Source organism: Sander lucioperca, chromosome 12, assembly GCF_008315115.2.
Source record: "Sander lucioperca isolate FBNREF2018 chromosome 12, SLUC_FBN_1.2, whole genome shotgun sequence".
NCBI lineage: Eukaryota > Metazoa > Chordata > Actinopteri > Perciformes > Percidae > Sander > Sander lucioperca.
This window is the reverse complement of record NC_050184.1, coordinates 10,631,881-10,644,297: the sequence shown is the minus strand read 5'-3', so window position 1 is coordinate 10,644,297 and position 12,417 is coordinate 10,631,881. Positions and strand designations below refer to the sequence as shown.

The window sequence follows — 12,417 nt, the reverse complement described above, 5'->3', positions numbered from 1 at the left end:
CGACATACTATAATATGATTTTTTTTTTTTAGATATATTATACTGACTAGATAGGACTACTTTCGACATACTATACTATGACTTTTTTATCACTTTTTTCAACATACTATACCATGACGTTGTTATCACTTTTTTGACATACTATACTATGACTTTTTTATGACTTCTTTTGACAGACTTTACTATGACTTTTTTATCACTTTTTGTCGACATACTATAATTAGACTTTTTTTAACATACCATAGTATGACTTCATGACTTTTTTCAACATACTATACCATGACTTATTTATCACTTTTTCCAACATACTATACTATTACTTTATATCACTTCTTATGACATACTATACATTTACTTTTGTGTGACTCTTTTTGACATATTATACTATGATTTTTTTTTCAATATACTATTCTATGACTTTTTAGGACTTCTTTCGACATTCTATACTATGACTTTTTTTTATCACTTTTTTCAACATACTACACCTTAACGTTATTTTAAGATATTTTTTGGGCATTTCCGCCTTTAATCACTGGGACAGCTTAGACATGAAAGGGGAGAGGGAGGGGGAAGACATGCAGGAAATTGCCGCAGATCAGATTCGAAACCTGGGCCTCTGCGTCGGGTAGTACCATGATTTTTTTATCACTTTTTTCTGACATACTATACTATGACTTTTTATAACATAGTATACATTGACTTTTTTGACATACTATACAATGACCTTTTAATTACTTTATTTCAACATACTATACTATGACTTTTTTTAATCACTTTTTGTCGACATACTATACCATGAATTTCTTTATGATTTTTTTCCCTGACATACTTTACTATGACTTCTTTCAACATACTTTAATATGACTTTTTTATCACTTCATTCGACACTATGACTTCTTTTTTTTTTATCCCTTTTTGTCGACACACTTTAATTTGACATTTTTCCACATACCATACTGTGACTTTTTAATGGCTTTTTTCAACATACTATACCATGACCAGAGACGTCGCTGTTACACTTAAGAATGCGAATAAAACATGTTTTAAACAAAGTTGATTTCATTCGGACTTCTAGCTTCTAGAACAGAAACACAAATGTTTGTCCTCACTTTTTGCAAATATCTAAAAATGACATGAAATAAATGATTGTATATATGCTATTATTCTAAAATGAATGAAACTTCATCAGGATGCAGTTACAAAAACTAAAATAAGAGTACACAACCATTTTTTATTTGTCTTTTATTTATTTTTTCCTGATTGAAATGTATTGTAAGGTCATAATTTGTCATTCATCACATTACATGGCATGATGCACCAGGTCTACTACACCCATTTACAGGAGGAATACACGGAAACATACACAAGGTTTTACAATGGGGAAACAGGAAGTTTAGCTCATTGCACTTACAACAGTGAATGGAACACTTTGTAATCATTTTAGGCTCTCGACCTTTTTCTGTATTTTATTTTCACCCTCTTTTCTTCATTCATTTGGGTTATTTTATGATTTCTTTTTTTTCTCGTCTCCATCATCCAATTTGCTATCTCACCCTCCTTATCTTCATCTCTCAAAAAATAATCTGTCCACCCCAAAAATTACATGGAAGCCAGAATATTTTTCCCTTTTTTTGTTTTTGATGTCATCTCATTTTACAAACACAACATGTATAGAAAATCTACACAGACCAATATGTTTTTATAATTTTTTTTTTATATCCGAATACAACTTTTTAATGAGTTTTAAACAGTTCTCACGAGCCAGCCACATATGTATACAATGCGATTTTTGTCATTTATTATTCAAATCAACAACTGTTCTTGTTTGTTATGTAGGTTTTGTTGTTTTTATTCACACAAAGCACAGGTTTGGGCAGGGAGGCTTGCATACGCTCCAGCTTGTGTCGCTGTGTAGTGTGCAAAGGCCTCTCTCATGCCTGTGTGTGTTGTGGTATGTTAGCATGTTCGAGATTTACATGTTGTACAGAACATGTCCTTCATGGCATTTACATGTTGTTATTTGTTCAAAGCAGACTCTGGTTCTCATCTGGTATTTACACTTGAAAAAGATGGCAGCCCGTGAGGTGGGAGGTCACAGGTCGAAGAGGTTGAAAAGGACTAGGGATGGGTGGTCGAGGGGGGAGGGGAAGGGGGGGTAGTTTGGGTGGGGGAGGTGTCCAGGTCATGCACTTGTAATTGTACTTTGATGATTCATTACAGGTGAAAGATGAATAAACGCTCCCTGATGGTTTTACAGTGAAAGATGGACTTTCTTTTTTGTTTCAGCATTCTCTCTCTCTTTACAACCTCTCACCTATGAAACATCTTCTTTTTATATATTTATATATATATATATATTTGTGGGTTTTAAAATTGTTCTCCGGTCCTGCTATACACAACGACTGTCTGCATGACCGACAGCAAGAGCAGTGGTGACAGTTGCTACACTACGAACTTTACAAGCACTGTATGCTAGCTTTTTGGTTAGGAACACACAAACACACGCAGTCCGGGTTTCCCAAAAGCATTCTAAGCTGCATTTAAATACCGTCGACTCTTTTTAAGTCTGTGGCGCTAAGAGTTTGTCATTCCCTTTTTCATTGCTGTATAGTCAGAAAAATACCTCATTCTGATACCAGATCAGTGCCACAAAGGGTCAAAAATCTGAATGTCTGACTGTGTGTGTAAATGCAAACTTATTGCTAAGACTCTTGATGTCGGATTCAAAGACGACTCAAGACTTTTGAGATTTGACTTCTTTTAAACACAGATCTGATGGATGCAACCTCTCTTGGCTATGTGTCTGGAAATTTGACCCTTTGTGTTCTATTGCAAACTTATAAACACAAGAGTTTTGTTCCAAAACATAATTTGAAAGAATAAAAGTGAATTTTAGCTCCTAATATTTAGAAAAAGGTACATTTTTCCCTCATGAAAACTAGTTTCTGTTTTTTTGGGGGGCTTAAAGAAGCTATTTCCGAGCAGATCTCGATTTGTTAACATCTTGATTTGGAACACAACTCTAAGTTTTAATTTTAATTTTGTCTACATTTGTGCTTCAAACACCTCTGAAAAACCAGGCTGTGGCTTGGTGATTTTGCCCACTGGTGATTGCTGTGGTCTGACCTTGCTTTCCTGGATATAGACAGACACCATGCAGAGTATAGACAGAGACCACGACTGGCTAGAGGGCAGTAACAGGATGGCTTTCTTCAGTGACCAGTATTTTAGTATAAAAGCCCTTGCTGCTATGCATATTTAAGTCACCTTCAGTGGCTGTTTTCACACAGGAGCAAAAAATTTGTTTTTTTTTTAGACATTTTGACACAGATCTTGTTATTTATGTCTTCATGGCGACTGCTGAATTCCTCTTGTCAACAGCAGTCATGGGAAGAGCACATCTGTGTCGTAAAGTGTTAAAAATTTATTGCGCCTGCATAAATGCACCCATTATTTTTTATTGTCTATTGATCATCTCAGTTGCGATGCTGCATTTAGTGTGTGCTTTCCTGAGGCAAAAGTGATTGAGGAACATTTTATTGAACATTTTAATTTTTTACAAACTTCCAAAAACATATGACATACAATAGAGGAAGTTATTATTAATTTGGGTATAACTTTAAACTCTCTCTCATTTTATTTGTTCTACTTTGACACTAATTTTAAGACACTGATCTGGTGGCAGTGTACCTGCGAAGTGATCTCTCCAGGCTCGGTGCGGTTTGTCAGGGCCACGGCCAGATCCAAACAGAACCAGAATAATCACACAGCTGAATTTAACTCTACGAAGACCCAAAAAAAGCAACGACCATGATGACCTGTAATCTTGTACATAAAATAGAGAAAGAGAAACCTGTGGAAGTATGTTAAAACAACCAATCAATTGACAGCACATTACCAGAAAAGTAAATTTTTAACACCCACCAATCAGATTTTCTGTGATAAAATAAACAGGATGATGTATTTTTTTCTGTTTAGCCAGACTCAAAAGTATAACTTCAATTAAAAAGATTTTTAACAATTGATAATTGTGGTTGTGCATACATCCAGCAATAGATAACATCTGTATAAACATAATTTCTCACTCTGTCTATAGATTTTAAACCTAAATCTCTCTTCTTTCTTCGCTCCCAGCCAGCTTTCTATCCCCTCTCACTATGATAAAATAAATTCTTACATAGATAAATCATTTCATAAATGTTTCACAAAAAATATATACTGACTTCTTTTACACAGTTTCAGTGACTTGAAGTAAAGTGAAGGAGTTGTAAAGGAGTTACTGTGCACCTTTAAACACATACAAACTCGCTCTCACACCAGTTAATTAAATTTAGGAATGCCTTGAATAGTACTTCACTAGTAGCCTACAACAGTATTTTTAATCAAATATAATCTATAAATGATATATTATTATCAATAATATGCATATAAATATTTGTGTTTGAACTGGCTTTGTGTTTCACCTAAATATTCTTTAAATACTTCTCTCTCTGCAAAACAACAACAAGTGCACATTCAGGTAGCCGAGTTTTGGGCCTTCGTCATCTAAACAAATAAAATTAAAAAAAATTATATATGTAGTCTATTTTTATATAAATCTCTGGACAACTTTTCTGTATATTCTGTTAACCCCTGCTTGAAGCAAAACAAAAAAAGATGGCCGACAGCAGATGCTTTCATGACAGCTGGGATCTTTCAGTGCTTCCTCTAACTACCCATTTAAAATGCATTTTATTTCCTTGTTTGTCTGGGAAATACTTATCTAATAGAACAGCAAATTGACTATTTATAGCGTAGCATCTTTTGTGAGACTTTTGTTTTTGCTCATGAACATTTTAGGTTTATTTTTATGCAGTTTTCCTAACAGACAATTCTTAATGGAAATCACTGATTGACCATTGACATTTTCTTGTTGAATTATATTTGTATGGCAAATTTCTACTCCATGAAACATTTAAAAAAAAACAGTGGTGGATCTGTGGCAGGACCACTGCCGTTTCCTTACTCATCCTCTCAGCTCTGATTGCCATTTCCCAGCTGTCATAAACACATCTTTATAGAGAGACCCTTTGGCAGAGACTCCCAGTGGGGGAGGACAGGGGACCCTGAACCAGGTGCCAGGTTAACACAAGTAATACAAAGACCCTTGTTATTTCCTAGCTTACTGGTGACCTATATTATACACACACACAAATTCACAGAATGTCCTTATTTTGATCTATGTGGGATGCCAAAACAAAGCAAACTTGATATTAGAATAACCAAAGGTGTAATACATGATTGTGCCTTTTTTTAATTACTTGACCCATTCGTGTATTTTCACTTCCCTTTTCCTCCTCATGTTTCTATTTTTCCAAATATGATTCATTGCATAGAAGGACTGGAGATGAGAGGTTGCCTCTTCTGCCCACCATATGTGTTGTGGTTGAACTCGTGTTTGTCTTGTTTTCTTTTCTTTTTCCACATTGGATGATGGTCGTTAAATACACGCATACAGACCCCCACACATACATACAAACATTAGGAACAGAACAATATAGAGGTGACTTTAAGGTTTTCTGCGCCGGGCGGCATGCGAAGGTTCCCAGCGAGCGTTCACACAGACAATATACAGCAGAAGTTGGTTGGTTCGTTGGTTTCGCTGAAGGCCTCGCAATGTTTGGCCCGACAGAGTAGGTTTGAGTACCGAACCGCAGATTCCACAATGCACTGCAGGAGCAACAGCAGGGAGAACACTGACCTGAGAAGTTTCCATGACAACTGACAGTATGAGAGAGAGGTTTTCGGGGGTTGGGTTACAGGTCTGGACGCCACCATGATAGAAAATTAAAAATAAAAAAAAAGGCAAGTGACTTTGTGACACAACCAAGTGTGTTACTTTTGGTTCCTCAGTCACATGAGTGCGAATTTTTTTCTCCCTTTCTTTTTTGACACCATTGAAGTGTGAAGACACATGCGGATACACACTGATGTGTAAGGAGCTTGGCGGCGCTCCCAATAAACATCCATCTTGGAGGGTCAGAAGAATCCCATTGAAACCCGAACCCCCGCAGGTGACGATGTCAAGTCCAGTTCGGCCGTGATGTGTGACTGGTCTGCTTTTCAGTGCCTCTCTGCTGCCCTGCAGTGCTTTCAGATAAGACTCCAGCTGGCTAATACAAGCAGCGTATTACTCCGATCCACCGAGTGGCTGATTGAAGACACGATGTCTCACTGTTGGTTGGAGGAGAAGATCTGGGTGGTACCAAACTCTTGTTTATAGTTGAGCTCCTGCTCTCTGATGTATTAGTACAGCAGTAGTACGTTTGGTGGTACGTTTAAGTCAGACTTGAGCAGTACATCAGTGGTAAGTAAGACAGACGGAGGCAACATGTTTCTATTCCACCAACTTTTTAAATGACACAAGATTGTGCTCTTTACTTTCTTACCTCTAAAAGTATTAATAATAAATAAGAGTCAAACAATTGACGGAGGGCATGATGAAGGTAACAAAACATTACAAAACATAAATAAAAGAAAATTAATATCACAAACAATTATCAAAAACAAAGTTAATTTAAAAAATATAAATTAATCTCACTGTGGCCAGTGTTCCAGCTGATATTACTACATAAAAAAGGGTGTGATTTAAATATGTTTACAGGGTGTAATAAAAAAGATGCCAGTTTTACTTTAAAATAAAATATTTAAGAATGATTAAGGCAAAATTGGTAACCTGCAACATAAAAACCAGGCAATAAACAAAACTAAATTATAAAAAAAATGAAGAGAACACAAGAAATGATAACCACCAACAACAACATGAGACATATCCGAGAGCCAAATGTTGTGGAGCAGTTGGAGAAACCCCATCACCACAAGCACTGCAGGTAAATGTTGTCTTAATGGCTTTGCAATGGCTGAAAAACAACCCGACCACATACGGCTTCACTCCAAATACCAATCGCAAACATTTTTTTTTACTTAAAAAAAACAAAAGGCTCTTCCTATTCCCGTGGCCCGATTCCTGTGAGTTGCTCCGGAAATCTCTCTTCTTTGTTATTGTTTACGTCATCTAGCTAAGATGTGTTTCCCAGTGTCTTTATGGCCTCTTTTAAGTAATGATGAACAGTGTAAGGTCTTGGATATAAAGTTCCATGCATTCCAAATTCCTACTTTTTTTTTAATCCACTACACTTCTTTAAAGACATGGCAAGTTGAGGATCGTTGGGCGGGGATTTTAAATAAAGAAGAATCAGCATTCAAGAAACGCAGAGAGGTGAGGAAGAGGGGGAGCAAAAGGTTTCAATAGTTCCAATCTGGAATGTAGATAGAAACAAAACGTGGAAAGAAATGCTAGCCGACACACTGGTTCTCTGTGTGTCAGATATGTCGTTAGCATTGTCTTATTCATTCAACGTGACATTTCCATTAATTTCCTTCCCGATAGGTGATTAACAAGAGGTCTTTAGTACCAGAAAAACCTGCAGTACCTCAGCAAGTTTTATAAGTTTATTTTCCCCACTCTTGTTTTACTTAGAGAAGAGATAGAAAAGAGGAGAGAGGCTGGTTTGTTGCTGTTATTCCTAGTTTGAGCACAGGACTGTGAAACCAAGGATCCTAGCATGCCACCATGCCTGTGGTAAAGCTACCATGTCCTGTAAGCAGGAAGAAGCAGCTCTCATATAAATGGTGAAGTCATCAGCATATAGAAGTAGAATTGCACCTCCCTTTTATTTCCTTCCATTGAAGCTGCAGTGTAAAATCCACATGGAGGGCTGAGGTGGTACATGGCTTCCATTGGTTCTACTCGTCCTCAACGGCTGTGTAGATCTCCAGTGATGTAAGTAGGCTCCCTCTACTGGCATGGAGGAAGACCAGCAAAAACAAAACAAAACTTCTTGAATTTTGCTGTCATGTTTGGCTGCCAGTTGCTCTTTTGTAATGAAGGAGCGGAGATGTGTCTAACTGCTACAGGTTGGTTCTAGGACTCTGTGGTAGTTTGGTGGAGACCAATTCTTTGGCTAGGGACACTGGATAGAGGGTAGTCCTTCTAAACATGGGTGTTGGCTTGGCATGATCTGTAAAAAAACAAAAAAGCTAATTTAGTCAAAACTATTTAACACAACCGTTTTGATACGGCCTCTGTATGTCTGATATGCTTAAAAAAGATGTGTATATTTCAGTGACAACAGTTCATCAAAATGACCACCTGTAACTGTTGTTCACCTTGTTTACACAATATATATATATATATATATATATATATATATATATATATATATAATACAGTAATAAGACTTGAATATTTCTCATATATGAACACCATAGTAAACACTGTTTAGTACACAGCAACTGCTGTGCTTCAAAATATTTTTTTAATAATTTATAGAATAAAAAATTGTAGCACAGGAGCTCAATAAATGAACAATGTCTGGGTGACCAGACATTAAACCATTAAAGTTTATAATGCATTGGGCTGACACTAGTCTCACGTTGCCAGACCTTCCTCCACAGTGCGAAGAAGGATCTGGCTAGTCCACACAACATTCTGGGATAGGATAAAATGTGCTTTGGTTTATTGGCATTCTTTTAAAATAATCACAATCACCTTGGGCAGCGTTAAGCGCCGGACGAATAACGGTGCCTCTGCAAAAGAGCCCCAGGAAGGAACTTGTTTTGGTGGAACATGCATACATTTAAAAGTTGTTTTAGTCGTGCAAGAGGAAACAGATTCGACAGATAGTCTAGCTAGCTGTCTGGATTTACCCTGCAGAGACCCCACGGAAGGTGACGGACATCCGGCCAGAAATGAGGGACATCTGGCAGAACCTCCGGCACTGAAACAGTTCCATAAATGAAACGTTGTCGATATAGACTAGGCTGACACCTATTCAATTGATAGCAACACCGAATAGAATAGGCAGGACAGGGGAGAATACACAAAACTAATGATCTGATTTAGCATGGTGAGTCTGAATATGCCAGGTTGTGTTGTGTTTTAAAGCTGCTTGTAAGTTATATGTAGTCAAATAATGTAGCTTGGGGTCGTTTTTTGAATGGCAAAAACACACAGGGAGCCTCTCTACTCAAATGAAGGTGAATGCTGTATAGAGTTGTAAAACTGTAAAAAATAAAGTTGGCCACTAGATGGTGGATAAGCCTAGGAAATACACTGCTCATCTACAGCATACTGTACTGACATATTTAAATCGCGTTTTGGCAAAACAAAACCATGCCTTCTCTTGAGTTTTCCCTTAAAGTCCATTTTATTTTCCAATTTATCATGTAGACCTGACAAAGATCTTAGTTGAATCAACATTTTTCTGTTCAATTAAATCAGCAATGTCACTGATTTGTGTTTAGGAAGCCCATATCACGCTGGTATCTGTATGTCATGCATCTTTGTACTATATGTGAGCATCCAGTCAGTGTATTTCATTTATCCATTACAGGAAGGTTCAATCCTCAGATCTTCCTTCATCTCACTACAAGGAGCAGTAATGATAGTGGAAACAGAAGCAAGAGTAAAAATATTTTTTTTAGTCAAGAAAACAGTGTGGCAACAAAAAGGTTAAAAAAAATCAAAATGAGTGCGTTGTTTTAGTAAGTATTTCCCGCATGAACCAGGCAGCAGCGTATATACTATGTGCAGTAAGGGTAAGCAGCCTCATCAACATAAAGTCATGATAAAAATAAAAATGTTTTGTACTTTGCTGCCTGAAATGACACAAGAGTGAAGTCACATAATCAGGCACTTCAACTTTGCTGCACAGCCCTGAAGTAGAGGCCTTTCATTGTGCAAACTAGTAGTGCTTTAGTGTTTTTTGTCTTTGTATTGTTCAAATAGAACTCATTCTGCAAACAGGGAACTGCACACTCTTTATTTTTCATTCTTGTGTTTGGTCATACACCTACACCTTGCATCAGGCTAACAGGGCAAACAGAGTGAGCGAGCACCTCAGTGTATATATAGACACTGCAGTAATTATGCCCAATGCAAAACACCTGTGTACCCCAGACACTAGCATCACCTGTGTCCTGTAAATTACATTTAAATGCAAATATGCTGCATGCTGATTTAGGTTCAGCATCCATTGCCAATGCAGGAAGTAGTGAGAATGACCTTAAGGAGTTTTCATTGCCTAAACCTGTAAAACTGGCTGGTACACACATTTATTTAGTAATTTCTGGGTGATTTGTGTGTAACTATTTCTAAATAATCATAAAATACACACTATTTATTCATTCTTTGCCAAATTATGTATCAGACCTTTAAAGCTTTGGAAGTCTATTCATATTTACAGGTTGTCTTCGCCCCCTCCATGAACTCCTGTTTCCTAGTAGGTCCAGTATGTTTCCCAAATGAATATACACTGTATGTATCTTTTTTAGAATCACTGCCTTCTGGTTTTCTTTCCCACTGTGCCTGACCCAGATTAACTTCTCCAAACATGCGGTATATTATATGTGCCCAGAACTAGACTTAATCTGTCCAAGTGAGGGCTGGTATGCAACAAGCAGCTAGCTGACTCACAGAGAGATGGAGGGAGGGGGGGAAAACATTATGTGGCCAAAAGGATACACAGTATGGACACATACGTATGTTTGTGTACTGGGATTTTTTTTTTTTTTTTTTAAGCTACAGCATATAATGAGTGGGGGAATGAAAGTAGAAATGGCAGAGATGGAGAACAAAAAAGGGGGAGATCCTTACAGTGTAGAAGTAACAAGACAAGACGTGCAGAGAGAGAAAGCGAATGAGAAAGTGAAATCCTACAGAGAGAGGAGAGACAGCAGGAAAGTGAGAAAGTGAGAGCAAAAGAAGAAGAGAGAAAAAAAAAAAGCAGTGATGTTTGACAGCAGCGGTAGAGTGTGGGAGGAGAGAGAGTCACATGAGGCACTTAGTCAGCGCATGGCTGCACAGCACACACAAACACACAGAGTCCAGGCTCAGTACATTATCGTTTATGGCACATATGAAACACTGTGCATGCTCTGAAATACAGCAGCAACATCAATGCCTGCTGATCTCCCCATTGTGCATCAAAAGCTTCAAAACCCATTGCACCAAGGCTAAGACTTCCAATGAAAAAAAACAATAGATTTTCCTATTGCTGATTCTATTTTTACTGCCCCAACTCACAAAAAAACACATCTACACCCTGTGTCAGAGCCACATGCCATGAAATGACCTGACATTCCCTCAAACCTGACTCCTAAACATTACAATCATCATTATAATTTGCAATATGTTTTGTATTAGCTAATGCCTGTTCATGTTGAACGCGTCTGCAAAACATTCACTGTCAACTTATTTTATTTACTGCCCTACAAAATCTGCTCTTGGCAAATAATGCATGATTACCACTTGATGATTAGTAAGCTAACTAATGTTGTAGCAACCGTTGTAGCAACCGTGACTTAAATAGTTGACTGTAATCACACAAGGACATCACAACATTTTTCAGAGATATACAAAAGATAAATATGTGATACATTAAACCTCTACTTCTGAACTTTTATGCAACAAATACTGCATTTGTAACACACATTAAGGTGTTGAAGCTAATTCATGTGAATAGCAAATTATAGCCAATACTCAAGCACGGTTTGACGAAGTTGGCATAACCACTTAGGAGGAGTTTTTTTCTTTATATTTTCAGTGTTGTTGTTTATAGGATTTTGTCTCACAGGTTTATATTTAGGTTGTGAGGTCTTTAGGTGTTCGTCACAATAATTCTGACTTCTGTGATGTTGTTATCAACAACGTGAAGATAAATAAACCCTTAAATATACCTTCAAGACACTGATGCTAGTTTAGTTTCATTTCCGAGCAGTGTTTTACATTACTTTGATACTTTGGTTCATTAAAAGACCTACATGCCTGATTCTGATCCTTTTTGTTTGATGTTACATTGTCAATTTACTCTAATAGGTTAAAGTCAGACTGCAGTTCATAAATCCCTGGCATGCACTTGGAAAAAAGAATGACTTTTGTGGATTTATTTCTGGCCGAGCTGACTGCAGGATTTTAAACTCACACAACCCAGATGCCAGTGATTTTCAGGAGCAGGCTACAATACAACAGCTGCAAAAACACAGAAACAGCGACAAAACTGGCTTCAGTCTGATCTGGAGGAACAAGCAGCACAGGCCGCTTGTCTCCACATAACAAAAATTGAGATATGGAGATGGATTATTACAGAAGTACAAATGCCCTGAAGACAAAGTGATACGTAAATTAAAATGGTGCTTTGTGCTCAGAGTACAAGATCTGTTTCATAAGGGTAATATTAATATTGCTGTTTTTTTAAAGGTGCCCTGTGGAGTTTTCTAGTAAACAAACAAGTTATATTTACTCATTGACATGCATTGTGTGTATCTAACAAATGTGTTGAATCCATTTCCTCATTAAACATTTGCTAAGATTTAAAG

The 12,417-nt window shown here is 37.2% G+C and overlaps 1 protein-coding gene across 5 annotated transcripts in view; it reads right to left on the bottom strand.

Moving 5' to 3' along the window:
• Nucleotides 1-1,227: 1,227 nt before the first annotated feature.
• The window catches only part of bsna (bassoon presynaptic cytomatrix protein a), a 168,030-nt gene continuing 156,840 nt past the window's right edge, over nucleotides 1,228-12,417 (bottom strand). For all 5 annotated transcript variants that reach the window (XM_036008276.1, XM_036008277.1, XM_036008280.1 and 2 more), the window contains one exon: nucleotides 1,228-8,060. The gene's annotated coding sequence lies outside the window, so the exon portion shown is untranslated. The remainder of the gene's footprint in view (nucleotides 8,061-12,417) is intronic.